The sequence below is a fragment of the Rhinolophus sinicus genome, chromosome 15 (genome assembly GCF_057876585.1).
Source record: "Rhinolophus sinicus isolate RSI-liver-muscle chromosome 15, RSI-T2T, whole genome shotgun sequence".
Lineage (NCBI taxonomy): Eukaryota > Metazoa > Chordata > Mammalia > Chiroptera > Rhinolophidae > Rhinolophus > Rhinolophus sinicus.
The window spans coordinates 114,672,470-114,689,824 of record NC_142515.1 but is presented as its reverse complement, the minus strand read 5'-3'; the positions used below and the strand labels follow the sequence as shown (position 1 = coordinate 114,689,824).

Here is a 17,355-nt window from a genome sequence, read left to right as displayed (position 1 = left end):
AAGTAAAATTGAACAATTTGACATACATCCATAGTAGTTGAATATGTGGAGATGCTGGGAAATGGGGAGCTTCTGTTAAAAAACCATGGAGATACTATATGATTTTAAATTTTGCCTTAAACCATTTTGAGTAGCTGCTATTTATAGAGAACCTACAATGCGTCAGACACTCTGTAGACATCATTTCTAACTCACGCACTAATTCTACAAAGGACTACTTCCATTTTTACAGGTGAGAAAAAGCAAAAAAAACCAAAAAACTGTCTTCGGTGAGGTTGTGACTTGTCCAAAGCCATATAAACTAACAAATGGCCGAGTTGGAATTCGCACCCAGGTTTCTCAGACTGCAAATGCTGAATTTTTCCACTTTACCACATTGTCTCCTATCAAATATGGTTGATTTTTTTGTTCTCCTTCTCCTCCTCCACACAATTGTCTGTTTATTTGCATTGATCATTTTAGGAATTTGACACAACTGGACAACTACAATGTAACTCACCAATTTGAAAGCCGTTGTTTTTAGTCTATGCTAATTCATGTTTACGCTAGATTGGGGGAAAAGATTGGTATTATTCTGACTCTCCTAGAGAATCCCCTGCCTTGAAATGAGGCAGCAGGCATCCAGTAGCATCCGTGCAATGCCAAGTAAATAGACAGGATTCCTACTCAAGCATTTAAAGTCTGACAGGGAAAACACAGAGAGACAAACATATAAAAGGATGAAAACACACTTCTACAAATATGAAAACATGAATAAATGGAATAAATATATATGACAACTTGTTTTATCCTCTCTGAATTTACAGGTATTTATATTAGTTATTAGATGGACTTTGAAAATCAAAATGCATTATCAGATATTCTAATATATAATTAATACATTTACCATATTTTTTCATAGCACACACTGAAATACTATATCAAGGTCAAGTTTCACAGTCAGTAAAATATTTTGAAAGCAATTCAATAAAAAACCATATTTTAAAATAAGATCATAAAATTTTTATTTAATCTGACAAAGATAAACTCAAAAGATATGTAATATCTAATCAAAAGTCAAGATAATACTTTTACTCCATTAAATTAATATTTATAAGTCACTAGTGGGTTATCTATGTGTCAGTTACAACAGTCTTACATTCATATTGTAGGGATAAATGTTATTGGAATCACCTACGGGATAATTACATTGACTCTTAAATTAATACTTAAATAGCTTCAGTTAATATAATTTCTATGGGAAAAAAAGTGAGTCACTATTCTCACCCATTCTTTTCAGTGTAGATATTATGTATGAAAGAATGGGGTGAAAACACATTTCTTGTCTCACACACACACACACACACACACACACACACACACTGATAAAAATCATACAAGTTATTTGGATATGTTTTGTAGTTTTTTGTGGAAAGGATAATTTTCCCCAAAAAAGCTAAAACAATGATACAACATTTCTCTAGCATATACAGAGAAAGAAGTTAGAAAGGAAAAAAAAAAGAATTATGTTTGAAATGACTTTACTTTAAAAGCATATAGAATGCTTTTGCAATGAAAACTGAAAACATTTTTCTTAATTTTACACAGTTAGGTTTTTAACAATGATTAGTCAGTTTTAATACTGATTGAGAATTCCATTATTATCACTCATACATATTTTTGTGTAATAACCATTGGAGAGTTCAGATTTTTAGGACTTTTATTTTTTTATTTTTCATGTACTTCAAAATATAGCAAGAGAAAAAGTTTCAACATAAAAAAGTCTCTTTAAATTTAAAGGATTTCCAATGAGTTGACTGGTCTCTGGGGGCATCTACTGGAAATTTAGCAAACTGCAGTCACATCATGTAAATTTGATAACTTTCATTATCCATCTTAATACAGATATTCTTTTAATTGATATGCAAATAAGGTGACACTCAAAGAAGATAAATGTAAAGTTATGCATGGTATTCTATCTCATCCATCTGGTTACAGCAAAACATGTAGCTGTCTAAGAGATCAGTTAACAAATACTCAACTCTTAAAAATGTAAATAGGGCAGGTGGCATATATCACAGATTAAACAGTTTCCAAACTATTCAGTTCTCATGTTTGGAAAAACTCGAAATATATTTTAGAGATTAAACAGTCACATTTAATGAGGCATTTCATTAATCCAAATTAAATGTATATAAAAAACACTTTTAAAATTATGATGGTTTCTGTAAAACAAATTCATTTTGCATCTCAGTATATCCACTAATCATACTTGTAAGTAACTGATAATCACTACTTATTTTCTAAATGACTTTAAATTTAACTATTTAGAGGTTAATATCTGAAAAAGTAGAATTTGTTATACTTGGAACAAAAGAGTCTATCCTTTATTATAGTTAGTCATTACAATTAGAATTAGTCATTAAAAGGAACATTGTTATTCATTTCTCCTAAACACAAGAAACTCCTTAATGAAAAATGAACATATAATGAACATAATTCAATCACTGCAGAGTACGTATAGTTTTGACATATACTTCAATAAACAAAATAACTTTTATAATATTATTGCTGTTATGACTAATCATGAATTAGGAGTTTTAATATCACAGCCATTATAACATAATCTCCATTTTCTTTATGGAATTTATTAATCATATTTGAAAGAGAAAAAAATACTTTGAAGGTATATCCATTGTGGTATACTTATATTATACCATAATGTACTTTATATACTGCTATAATTTTATCTAAAACCCTCATAATAAAGACTAAAATATATAACATTTTAGATTCATTTCAAAAAAAAAATCACTAGTGCATGTATTAGTTTATACTGTTTCTGACAATTTCATTATAATCACTGTCCAAATAAATGATACCGCTTTTAATTGTGTAAGCAAAAACTAAACATAAAAATGTTACCTGCAAATCAGAACATACATATTAATGTAGCAGCATTTTGGTGTCAGTTTAGATTTAGATTCATTTTAGATAGCTGGGCTTATTGGATAACTTATAAATAAATAAATAAATAAATAAATAAATAAATAAATAAATAAATAAATAAAGTCTGCTCCCTAAGAGGTTATGGAATAGAATTTTTTTGTGATTTTTATGAACAATTAGAAATTTACTAAATTTGAATCTTTAGAGAATGTTGTTACTATACAAGTATTGCTCTGTATTTTTGGAAATTACAAATTTTCATCTGTTAATAATCGAAGTTAGAAAGCATAATCAGACTTTCAACATTTTATAGGTATATACACAAATTGAAAAATGCCATTTGGAAAAAACTATTTAATCCAAACCAACCTTTATTCCTTTTTTTTAATCGAATAATAATAACTAAGGAAGTTTACCACATAGTATTTTGTAAATGAGACTATTACCAATATAATTCTTTCAACAAAAAACAAATTAAAAAATTTCACTGACGGATATAAATGATAAACGTCTAAGTTTTGCTTTGTCTTGTGCACCTGAAACTAATTAAAAAAAAAAAATTTCACTGACAAAGACTTTGCTCAACAGCACAATAAGAATTCACTTCACATGGGTGATTTGGTTTTAGGATATATGGAATATTCTTATAGAATGGAACAAAGATTATTTCTCAGATTAATTATGTTAAACTGATGCTTAGCAAAAAGGCAGTAACATTTGTGAGCTCAATAAATAGTAATCAATCAAACAGAATTTTTGGTGGTGATTGTTACTCTATATTAGAGGAAAGCCATGGTTATTTAGTAGACAGACTACAATTCTTATAATAGCTTTAAATAATTCCCTTAACATAAAGACAGTTTTTAAATATGCATACCCTGTTAAAAGTGATTTATTCAAGTGATTCCTATTCAATCAAATATCTGAAGTACAGTGATTGTTACCAATCAAAAATGAATAAACTACTCATCAGTCAATATCAAGTATTACCAAAATATTTTCCCATGTAGCTGTCACACATATTTTCTGCACTGAAAGACTTTCTTTACTGAAACATCTGAAACTTAACAACATTAAAAAAAAAAGTTTTTAGAAGTTTAGTGAAAAAGCACTAGAAGAATGCTTCTTATGAGGCTAATTACACATATAATGTTTATACACAGTCTTATTTCTTACAAACTCCCTTGAGAAATTCAAACATATTTATAACATGTTTTAAGCCAAAGATCATACATAGAAAGGTGTGAAATAAATGTTATTGTTTAAGAAAAAATTTCAGTGGAAGTATTTTCCAGCCAGAAGTATCACATTTGAGTCCAAACACCTTTGGCTAAATGAGGCAATCATATGAATTCTTGTCCTCTTTCAATTTACACTATAAGTTTCCACTATAGGAAAACATAATTACATAATCAATTTATATTGGTTATATTGTTGTTTAATCCATTAACTATACGTTGAAAAATAAAGCCAGGAAATCATTTTAGTTTTTGGATTGAGTTATAATAATAAAAAAGAAATCTGAATAAGTAATATAATTATGTTATATTCTGCATCCTAATATAATGATAATAAACATAAGAAAAAGAGAAAAATAAAAACTAAGCCTCATACTACCTGATTACAAACAATGGACTGCAAACATTTGTAAGCATCATCATGCTAGCTCACCAACTCAATTATTTTTGTCTAAGTATTTAAAAAACTTATATAAAACTCCATGCAATATAATAGTCACTCTGTTTTTTGAAACATAATTCTATGATTGCTCTCCAAATATTTTGAAATTCTATTATGTAGGACCTTTTGTCTCAAACAATAGCGTTTAAATTTTGTTCTTTCAGTTTTTCATCTACACATCTTTATAAATAAAAGAACTATCAATTTTCCATGTAAATTGACTAAAACATCAAACTTTTAATAAAAATGTAAGGCTGGAGAATATAAAGACAAAGCTTAGTAAAAACAACAAGTTGCATTAAAAAGAAAACTTCAGCTCACTGCGCTCTTTTTTTTTTACTAAAGTATGTCATACATTTTAGCTTTGCAAGAGTTTGACGAGTTTTGCAAGTAAAATTCTGTTTCCTCTACACTTGCTAATAGTCATGAGAATCTGTAGTTTGCACCTTCCCATTAAAAATGTATTGTATTTTTTTGAAATTATTCACCCCGCCTTTTATCCAGATCATGTCTTTGAAAAGAGGAAGTAGATAATAAATGGAATAATTCATGATTTCCCATTAAATATGGAACTTTCTTTTGCAGAGTTTAGAAAATGAAGTTCTACATAATGTACAAAAGTTGATTAGAACTTTTTTAACCTTTTGCAGAAAAAAAAAAAACCTTTCACATTAAACAACTGCATGGAGAGCTTTCTTTGGGAAAAGTAAACCAATCAATTCTTTACACCTGTAGCTTAATCATATATATTCTAATGTTGCTCCTTCCAAACATATATTCCTTTGTAATACCTAAGTATTTATTAAAATGATGGCAAAAAGAATAGCATACATTGGGCTATAAACATGACAAGTATCTAAGAAAAATATAACCGGTTTAAATTACAAAGGGAAAATCACGTAAATTAAAAATGAAAACATTATTCATGCTCTTTTCAGCAATGCGATGGAGATAGTATAAGAGTAAATAACAAAACCTCCATTTAGATTTCTCTTCTGACATTTCTTCTAGTGTGGCAATGATATTTTGTCACGAGAAAAAAAGATACACCTTTATAAGCTTCTCTTTACCAACTTTCTGTTTGGTATTCTGTTAACTATACTCTTTTGTCTTTTTTTTGGGGGGGAATAAAATAAAAAACATTTTAAAAAACTAAACCAAATGTTTTTGAGGCTCATTCCAGCTCTATCGTTCTGTATCTCTTGGATAAGGAATCTGTAGTAAATTTAACTGAAGAAAATATCAAGTTCCAACTATTATAGGGCAGCAGGTGACCTCATTTCTTTGGGTTTTTAAGTTTCCATTGTGGAATAGTTCATCTTTTCAATAAACATATTTTAATTTTCCCCATATCAAAACACACATTAAGAATACATTTTCTTCTTTCAAACTTGAATGCTTCAAAGATAACAACCATATTGTAAGCCATGTGAAGAAACCTTTCATATTGCATGCTCTTTAATTACCATCACAAAGGAGGTGTGTATTGCAATTCTGATCAGTGAGGCTGGGATTTCTCACAGGCTATATGTACATAATGATCAAAATACCAGAACATACATTTTGTTTTATATTTAGTAAAAACTAAATTAATAAAAACGAAAAATAAATTGATCATTTTGATTTATATACAGCCAACATCTCTCTCTCTCTCTCTCTCCATGTATATCTTATTTTCCTGAATGTTGCATTAATTTTATTGCAGCTATCTCAAACATTTAGAAAATTCCTACTTATAACTAGGAGCATGGGTATATCAAATCAAATGTGTATCAATAAGAATACTGTAAGGGCTAATGGAAGTATTTGTGAGATAGTAAATAAAAGAGACTTGAATTCAAACTTTTAGAAAATAGTACAAAATAGATATATGTAGGGATTATAATTTCTTTGAGACAGAGAACATGTCATTTTTTCTTTTGTATTCTCGTATTATAGTGCAAATGCCAACAAAAAAAGCTTTTATGATTAATATCTAACAAAATAGAATTCAGGTATACAAAAATTAAAGGGCCATACAAATATCAGAGATTTATAGATTAATTTTCTGAGCAATACAGCAGTTAGGAAACAATACACCCGATAACATAGCTTCAAGATACATAAAAATTACAGAATAAGGAAAAATTGATTTTAATGCTTTTTCTCCCCCTAGAAAATTACAAATAGAGGTTTAAAAGATTCTAATAAAAATTGTTGAGCTTGAACGAAATAATAGGTTCAATCAAATTATTAGATTCTGATAGAGCTTTCCATATAGAACTCTACCAAAGAAATAGAGAATATATATTTATTTTTCAAAAATACAAGAAATATTTATAAAAATAGACCATGTACTGGCCACAGTAGAAATTTCAGAAACTGGTATCATATATGCTATGTTTGCTGAGCACAAGGACACATTCACTTCTCAAGCCTGAGTCTCCCTTAAAAAAAAAAAAAAAAAAAAAGCTACAAGAAAAACTGTTTACCTGCAAATTTACAAATGTATTTCTAATTTATTCTTTGCTTAAAGGAGGAACCACCATAGAAATGTTCCTATATTTAGAACACAAAGGAAAAAAACAAACAAATATTAAATCCTGGGGAAGAAATCATCATGGCATTCAAAAGTAAATTTATAGTTTAAACATATTTGTCACAAAACAAGAGCAGCTGGTACAAGTGAAGAAGCTAGATTTCAACTCAGGATGCTAGAAAAAAATCCTAACAAAATGAAAATTGACACGAAGTCAAATAAAGACAGGGAAGAAAATATTAAAGGTAAATGCATCAACCAATAAAACAGAACAAAAAAAGTTGACCCATAAAACAAAAGAACTGATTATGATAACAACAAAAAAAATCTTTGTATAATCAAGAAAAACAAAACTACCTAAGTCACCCAAATAGTACTAGGTATTAAAAAGAAAACATACTTTTAGCTTCTAAGTACAATTATAGTAATAGCTACCTTTTATCATTTGCTTAAAATGTGCTAGATAGGTGGTGTTCTCAATACTTTACATATATTCTCAATACTTTACATATATTTAAACCTTACATGTCTTACAAAATCAATATTCTTATTTTCATTTTACATATGAGGAAACTATGGTACAAGAGTTCAATTAACAAGTCGAAAGTCATACAAGTACATCTTGTGAATAATGGATCTATAATTTTAACTTCAGCAGTCTAATTCTAGAGTCTGTCGTTAGCCATCATTCTCTTCATGCTACCTCCAGACATGTAGAGAATATTTCTATACATATAGAAGAGATTTAAATGCTAAACTTGATAACAAATATAATTATCTACACAAATAGGCACTAAAAATATTACCAAATTATCAATTATCAAGATTGGCTAGAGAACATTTAGAAGACCGATCAATTACAATAGAAAATGTCTTCTCCCTTATCCTCCTCCTGTCACCAAGAGAGCAAAACTTTGGTTTTTATAGGGGAGTTCTACCAAGCTTTCAATAAGTAAGAAATTGTCATCTCATCCAAAATGCTCCAGAGCATAGAAACGGATGAAAATTTCTTTAGTTCATCTTATACAATCCTAGAAGTATAGCAAAAGAAACGAAAATTATGGATCAATATTATTATAATTTAGATGCAAAAATCCCACCCACAACCCCTAACCATAAAAAACAAAACAAAACAAAAAACCTCATAGCAAACTAAACCATAGAGAAGTAGGGTTTATCTCAAAATTCCAAGAATAGTTCAAAATTCAAAAATCTAATAACTTTATGATAATCTCAGTAGATGCGACAAAATTTTGTAGTAAAGTTTCAAAACAATTCATGATTTGGAAAGCAGAAACTCCAAAATGAAATCTTTATTTTGGTAATATGTATCTATTAAAAACCTAAAGCAAAAAAGCTTCATGGTTTGTGATACATCAGAATTATTTCCACTAACGCAGGAATGTGAAGGGATGTCTGCTCTCACTGCTATTATTTAACACCATTAATTGTTAATTGCAGGTTCTTATCAATGTGGGACTCAATATTTTCATGATACTAATTCTCCTAAAATAACATATAAATTCAAGGCAATCCCAATAAAACCTCAATGATATTTACCTGACCCTTGACAATTCTAAAATTCATATGAAACAGTTAATGTGCAAGAAAAATCTGATCGTTTGGAACAAAGAGGGGAACTGTCTGCCAGATATAAAAATATATTTTAACTATATTCATGAAATGAACTGTGGCATTGACACAAGAAAAGGCAAATAAATCAATGGAACAGAAGAGATATGTACATGTATGTGTACACATACAAAGGAATTTGATATTTAGTAAAAAGTGGCATTTCAATTCAGGGGAAAGTTTTTGGGACAACTAATCTATTTGCAAATTTTGTTGGTTTTACTTTTTTATAGTCTGATCTGTGTTTCTTGAGGATAACCTCTCCTCTAAATGGCTTTAAAAAAATTTTTTTATGTGTGTGTGTGTTTCTTTTATGGTTATTGTGGTAGTCCTTTTCGGCCCAAAGGTTTGTGTGTTTTTTCCAGTCGAAGATATCTATGTCTATATTTATGTATATGTCTATGTAAATGTCTATTTATATGTCTAGGTCTCTATCTTTATCTCTTTATCTCTGTATCATCTATATATCTCGTATATCTATATAGCTGTCATCATTCATTCTTTGTTTTCTCTTCTCTCTTTCTCTTGGATAAATATTGAGCCCCTGGACTGATGTACTGTGTCTCATACCTTTTAACATATTTTCTCTATCTTTCCTGTTTTTATTTCATGTATTGAGAAATATCCTTGTCTTTCTCTTCTTTCCCTTCTTTTGAATTAAAAAAAAATGTCAGCAATCTTCATCTTAGTTTTGAATAATTCTATTTCTTTAAATTCTTTCATAGCACCAAGTATATCTTTGGTAAGGTTTTTCTACAATGTCTGTAAGGAAACAAACTGGAAATCTTTATAAGTTCTCCTTTTCCCTATAGAAACTTTCTTTGAGCTCAGGTTGAATGTTCTTTGTTCATCCTTTTTTTTTTCCTTTTATATTGTGATATAGTCTCAAATATCAGAGGATATTTGTTTATTCATGATAATGAAGTGCTAGATTTCTTAACATAGGTAGTGAACTTGGGATTCCTCTGTTTAGAGGCTTCACTCTGAGTGTGGCTTAGGATTGCACAGGCCAGCTATCCGTTGCACTCATGCCAAATGAAAAGGATTTTGCATGGTGTGCCAGCTTCCCAGACAGAAGCTCAGGCCAACTGTTATTAATATATTCTATAAGACTTTTTGCATCATTATTCATGAGGGATATTATGCTGTGGTTTTTCTTTTATGTAATGGCTTTTTCTGATATTGGTATCAGGGTAATTTTGGTCTCATACAATGAGTTGAGAAGCATTTCCTCCTTTTCTATATTCTTGAAGAGTATGTTCTAAATTGGTATTATTTGTTCCTCACATGTTAGGTAGAATTCATCAGCGAAGCTATATATATATATATATATATGCACCTGAAATTTTCTTTGTGCAAAGGTTTTAAAACTATGAATCATTGTCTTTAATGGATATAAACCTATTGTATTATTTACTTCTACTTAAGTGAATTTGGCAGTGTCTTTCAAGAAATTTAGCCATTTCCTATAAGTTGTTGAATTCATCAGCATAACACTTTTCCCCCAATTAGCATTCTGGTATTTGTGTAATCTATACTAATATGTCCTCTCATTTCTGAAATTGGTATAGTGTGTCATCTCTTTTTTTTCTCTGATCAGGCTGACTAGAGGTTGATCAATTTTATTGATGTTTTCAGAGAACCAGTTTTTAGTCTCATTGATTTTTCTATTGTTTTTCTGTTTTCTGCTCTCATTTTAGTATTCTTTTTTTTCTGCTGTCTTTCAGTTTAATTTGCTTTCTTTTTCTAGTTTTTTAAAATGAAATCTTAGGGTACTGATTTTAGACCTTTCTATTTTTTTAATATAAACATTATAAAGCTATAAACTTCCCTTTAAGCATTACTTTAGCCGTATCCTACAAATTTTGTCATGCCATGTTTTCTCTTTTATTCAGTTCAAAATATTTTCTAATTTGCCTCGTAATTTTTTCATTGATCTATTTTTTTTATTAGAAGTATGTTACCTTGCTTCCAAATTTGTGGGGATGTTTCAGAGATCTTCCTGCTATTATTTCTAATTTAATTCTATTGTAAGAGAAAATAATTTGTAATTTAAATCCTTTTAAGCATATTGAAATTTATATTATGGCTCTGAATATCATTTCCTTTGATAAATGTCTCATGTTGACTTGAAACTAATGTGTGTTCTGTGGTTTGGTGGAATGTTCGGTAAATGTCAGTTATGTGAGTTGATCAATGATATTGTTCAAGTCTTCAATATTCTTACTGATTTTTTAAAATCAATTCTTCAGAGAGCAGTGCTAGAATCTCCGATTATAATTGTGGACTTGTCTGTTTCTCCTTTTCTTTCTATCAGGTTTTGTTTCATATATCTTGAAGTTCTGTCATTAGGAACACAAACATTTAGGATTATGTCTTCTTGATGAATCAACTTCTTTTATCATTAGGAGATGTCATGTTTTATCCCTGGTCACATTCCAACTGCTTTCTGAGAATGTATGTCTGAAAGTCTTGGAATTTCTCATTTTTCTTCCCTTCTTTCTCATCATGTTAAGAATTTACTATCGTTTGTACGTCTGTGTAGTCATTTCAAATATGTGCTTAGCCATCCATTTTGATCTTGATCTTGAAGTAGAAAAAGCCCTAAATTTTTAAGACAATTTTTTTGTTCAGCAATATACAGAGGGTGTCAAAAATGTATATACATTTAAGAAAGGGAAAAAAAACTGTTAAAATTACACTGATGGTAACCACTTTGAGCACCTCTTGTAAATGGAAAAGTCAAACGTGACTTGTCATCATCTTTTGTTATCAGTATATATTGAGTATTGCAATTTTAATAGTTTTTTCCTTTCTTAAAATGTATATACATTTTTGGGGGGTACCTTCTTTATTTCTTTGGCTATGCTTGTTGTAGGATAAGAGATCATTTCAGACAAGCTTAAGGAGATTTTTATGGAAGTGTGAATCAGGGTTACAGAATGACTGGATCCTTCTGACGTTAACCCAGAGGCAGATTCTAGATCCATAGTAGCACTGGGCATTCAGGTAAAGTCCAGATACCTGGTTTCTCATGTATGTCTGATACATTTTCGTTCTAGATTACTCATTTCTTCCTCTCTATGAATCATTTTTCCTATCTCATTTCTTCTGCTTCTTTATAACATGGGATTACCTTGGTCAAATTACTTAACCTCTCTATGCCTTGGTCTCTGAAGTAATAAGAACTCTTCACAGGGTTATCGTGAGAATCACTTAAAAGAGACCAGCACACAGTATTCATTTAATATATCTTACCTGTTACAGTCTTGCTTGAAATAAAACCTAGTTAAGTGATGTAATATTTATGATAAGCTGTCTAAATACCCATTTTATTGTTTATTAGGTATGCAAAGTTCTATTATATTGCTCCATTTTTCATATTTAAAGTCATGTGATAACTTTCTTTTAGAATTTAATATCAAGAAAAAGCTTGTCTCTCTTGAAGAACTGATATGTTTTCATTAATCAGGTAACGAGAATTGTATAGTCCATCGCATCGCCCCTTTTGCCTGGTCTGCCATTCAAAAGTTCAGAGTAAAACTTAGTGTTCCCCCTGGGGAACTACCACGTTTCCCCAAAAATAAGACCTAGCCGAACAATCTACTCTAATGTGTCTTTTGGAGCAAAAATTGATATCAGATCCAGTCTTATTTTACTATAATATAAGACCAGGTCTTATCAAACATAATATAAGACCGGGTCTTACATTAATTTTTGCTCCAAAAGACGCATTAGAGCTGATTGTCTGGGTAGGTCTTATTTTCGGGGAAACACGGTATATTAATTCCAGTGGGGGGCATATGTACACGCTTCTCCTTTATTTGCCTTTTATTCTCTATAATCTGATAGCTGTGTAACATACAATGTTAACTTTTAAGTTTCTTCAATCCTTTCTGGAAAGCAAGCAAGCAATAAAGTGTCATTTCATGTAAATCAGCAGAGTCTTAAAGGAGAATGAACCACATTCCCTGCTTGCAAAGGACTTTAATCTAGAGCAGCGTCCTTTCCTCATGGCAATTCACAGTAAGAAAGACATTTTACACTGCAATTCACTACAGGTACATACGTATTTCACATGTGTACCTATGAACCATAAGTTTAAAAGTACTACTACTCAAATTATTCTCATCTCTCCCTAAATATTAGCTCAATCCTCATAACCATTCCATGAGCCAGGACCTATTAGCATTATCCTTATTTATTTATTTATTTATTTATTTATTTATTTTCAGATGAGGAAACTGAGGCACAGATACACTAACTTGGCCAAAAGCAACCAGTGACTTTGTTAGTAAGTGTAAAGCTGGAGTCCAGAGAGTTTGGTTTTAGAACCTGTGCTCTATTTCATGACATCTGACAGCTTCCCAATAGTCAGCCTTAGCAAAGCACTCTGTTCTGTTTTATTTTCCTATGCTCCTTTCATTTTTAAAATGCTGGTCATGATCCCCAAACTGATGAGTCATAACCCCTCCACACTAATAGGCTACCATCGATAGTTTGTTAAACACAAACCAAGAAGAAACAAACAAAAGTTCCAGCAGGAGTCTGAACTCTCCCATGTGGGTGAGGATGAATCAGAGGGGGCCTCACTGAATAAGAAACAGGCAGAAGCTGGAAGATAAGAGTTGACCAGTACACAAGGCATGGGGGAAGGAGAAGGCCATGTCAGGCAGGGCACGTGTACAAGGCTACGAAGGGGTAAATGATCACCACTCATTGATCTCCTCCACACCTATGAGCAAGCACTGCACGAGAACTCAAGATGCACCTGTGTGAAAGCGGCCATGGCTCCTGCCCTCTACTTGCAGTCTAGTAGAGGAAACAAAGTAGCGATGACAATGCAATGCTATAAATGCCAGGATGGGAGGTGTTTTGGGTATTGCTGGTTTTCTACTAGGTTTTATAATAGGTATTATACTTGCAAGGTTACCTAATATAATCGAGCCATTTAAGGTGAGTAAGAATTAGCCATGAAATGGGAAGGGGAAAAAGCATTCTAGGCCAAGGGAATAGCAATACACTAAATCTGGGAGATGAGAGAGAATATTGTTTAATGAAAACCCGAGTGCCTTCAGAGACCGCCTAAGTTCAAATTCCTGCTCTTCTAGTTAAGAGGTGTGTGACCTTGGGCAAGTCACTTAATATCTCTGTGCTTCAATTTCCTTAGCTGTAAATGCAACTAACAAAGATTTTTCTATGATTAAATGCATACTTATAGGGCACTTAGAGCTATATCTGAAACATAGTAAGTATTCAACAAATATTAATCATTATTATTTTGGCAAAGAATAAATTTCAGTGTGGAAATGGAAGACATTAAACAGGCTCGGGTGTTGTTGGCCTTAATGAAAAAAATTGAGTGCCTACTCTGTGCTGGATACTGTTATAGGTAATAGAGACTCAGCAGTGAACAAGACATTCCCCAGTTGCTGAGACCAGTTCAGAAGGAGTCACCTTTTTTCCTGCCTGTTCCTGTTAGTCATGTAGCCATTTATTTGGCAACTGGCTTCTTCAGAAAATTTAATTTGTAAACCTCCATACAGAATTTAACTTATTTGCAAAAGAACAAAATGTTTTGAAGAAGAAGCAAATGATTTTACAAAATTATTCAAAAGCAAATAAAATAAAATGAAGCAGAGGAAAGAGCACACACCTAAAGGGGTCTAAATCCCCATAAAGTTATTATGAAATGTTATAGCTATATTACATCCTGAATGAACAGCTGCACCTCGCCATATATATTTTGAGTGCTTGGCCATTGTGCAAATCCAGGTGTAAATTTGCTTATAACAAGTATACCTGTAGTTTAAAAGCAGCTTTGGAAGACAATTTTGAAACAAATTCAGAATGAAAACCTAAGACGGGCAAAAGACTAATTTAATTTAAATGAGTAAGCATAATATAATTCAAAATGAGGCAGGAGAGAAAGGCTTTAAACGATATGAAAACACATGGTTCTTTGTTTCTTTACAACCCAAAGTCTTTGAATACGGTAACTGATAGTAATAATTTCTACTGTGTGGACAACATGACACACTGAACATCAACTGATAATGCCGAAAGATATTCTGCAAGAAAGCAGTACCTTAAAGATGCACACTATCTTTCACTGAATCTATTCTTCCACATAACAGAACTTGATATCTGAGGCAGAAAATAATATTGAGCAGATTAACATTCTCTGTCCCTTGATGATTTTGTTTATTTTGTATCCTCATATCCACAGCTAAAGCTGAAAAAACTGCCCCCCAGAAATTTTTATTTGAATCTGTAAATGACACTTTTATTACTTAGCTACTCAAAGCAATTACGATATGATAATAAGTGATACCGTGTTTCCCCGAAAATAAGACCTAGCCGGACAATCAGCTCTAATGCATCTTCTGGAGCAAAAATTAATATAAGACCAGTACTTTATTATATTACATTACATTACATTAGACCTGATCTTGTATTATAGTAAAATAGACCGGGTCTTATATTAATTTTTGCTCCAAAAGACACATTAGAGCTGATGATCTGGCTCGGTTTTATTTTCAGGGAAACACTGTATTTTAGGTCCCTTTAAAAAAAAGAATAATGCATTCTGATAATATAATACAGAATAAAAAAAGTACAGAAGCACAACATGACCTTCTTTAGTTGTTAAAAATCAGTTAAATACTATCAATGACCTATTTGAAGAGTTATCTAAGAAAGTCAATTTTAAGTGTCAAATGAACTTCCTCAATTCAATAGTGAAACCAGCTACATGAAACACTGAACTGAAAATGGTGTTACCAAAGAATATTCATAGCAAGACAGATCCCTGCTTCATGGTGTTGCTAATCTTACATGTGTTCTTGCTCTCATTCATTCATTTACCATCGAGTTACTGAGCCCTGACCATGCCCCGGGCCCTGTGGGGGATACAGTGGCACACACACAGACCCATTTCCTGTTCCTGGGCAGCGGCCGTTCTGCTAGGGATGAAGACAGTTGACATATAAACTCCCGAAACAAGATGGGGAGCAGATTACAGCAGAAATAGACCCAGACAATGTGACTGGGAGGAAGTGTGGGTGGGCTAAGGGCTACTGAATTATGAGGACAGGGGATGGCAGACTGAGCAGATCACAGAGAAGGTCACATCTGCATGACAAGCAGTGTCAGCAATAAGGCCACACTGAGAGGAGTGAGTAGTGGGGAGAACGGGAGGTAAGGTCAGAGACGGCAGCAAAGTTCAAATCCTGCTTAGCTTTAAGCCAAGATGACGTTTAGCTTATCATAAGAGCAATAGGAAGCTCCTGGAGGGTATCAGGCAGGCGAGTGTCATGATCCAATTGTTCCCAACATCACTCGGGCAGCTGAATTTTGGCAGAAATGGATATATAAGAAGAGCAATTAGGAGACTATTCTAGTGATCTTGGCAAGAGATGATGGTGGCCCTGCAAGGAGGAGACACAGACGAACACAGGATTTATTCTGGAGTTATATCTTCTGGGACGTACTGATGGGTTGGACGGGGGAGGGGTGGTGAAGGCAAGGTGAAGCTCAAGGCTGCCTTGGTGCCATTTACTGAATTGGGGGAAGACTGTAGGAGAAATATTGGGTGGTGGCGGGGCCAGTGATGGGCAGGAGGGGTAAAGCAAGAGGCTATATTAACCTTGGATTGTCTATTACATATCCAAGAAAATATGTCAAGGAGGCAGTTGAACATAGAAATTTGGAGCTCAATGGAGAGGTCAGGGCTAGGTTTGTAAATTTGACAGTCATCTGGTTATTACTAATATTTAAAGCTATATGACTGGATCCAAGCAGAGTATAGTTGGAGTAGAGGCCATAAGGACAACCCACCACTGAGAGTTTGAAAAGAGAGAGTCAGCCAGCAAAGGACACTGAGAAAGCAGTCAAAGAGTTTGGAGGAAAAAACACAGAATGTGGCACCCTGGAAGCCACAATTACAGAATGTTCAAGAAGAGAGTATGCATCTCTATTGAATACTGTGAAGACATTACAAAAGACGGGGACAGAAACAGGACCAGTAGATGTGGTAAAAATAGAGGACGTTGGTTACCCTAAACAGAGAGATTTTAGTGAGTTCTGGAGCTGAAAACCTGTTAGGAGTCAACTGAGGCAAACTGAAAACTTAGCAGGCATTAAGTATATGATTTCCAGCTTGTTAAGTGAAGAATGAATTTAATTCCTAAGTTAAGTCCTAATCCTTAAGCCAATTGCAGCTATTTGGATGTCATTATATTTATATCAGAATGCAAGTATCATTCATATGCATTTTTCTCTTAAGAAGTAATTGTATCATCAGACGATATTGACTTTTAATTTTATCCACTAGGTTAACATGGGAAGTTAACAAACTAATAATCAAAATAGCATTTAAGCAAAGGTCCCATATGCTACACATGGCAGTCTGTAGAGCTCCAAGGAAGACACTGATTACAGTTACTATGAAATGTGGTCACTCTATAAAATAAAGTATCTACTGACAGAAGGAACTATTCCCTTTTTCTGTGTCACATGCAAATTGACAAAGATGATATCTAATACAATGTTATTTATCGAGGCTTAGAATTTTAGATTATATGAAAACCTATACC

General features: G+C 32.2%; 1 protein-coding gene across 3 annotated transcripts in view; it reads right to left on the bottom strand.

Annotated features, from left to right (window-relative positions):
- TTC29 (tetratricopeptide repeat domain 29) overlaps positions 1–17,355 on the bottom strand; it is a 347,147-nt gene that overhangs the window by 150,868 nt on the left and 178,924 nt on the right. The gene's annotated exons all lie outside the window — the stretch shown is intronic.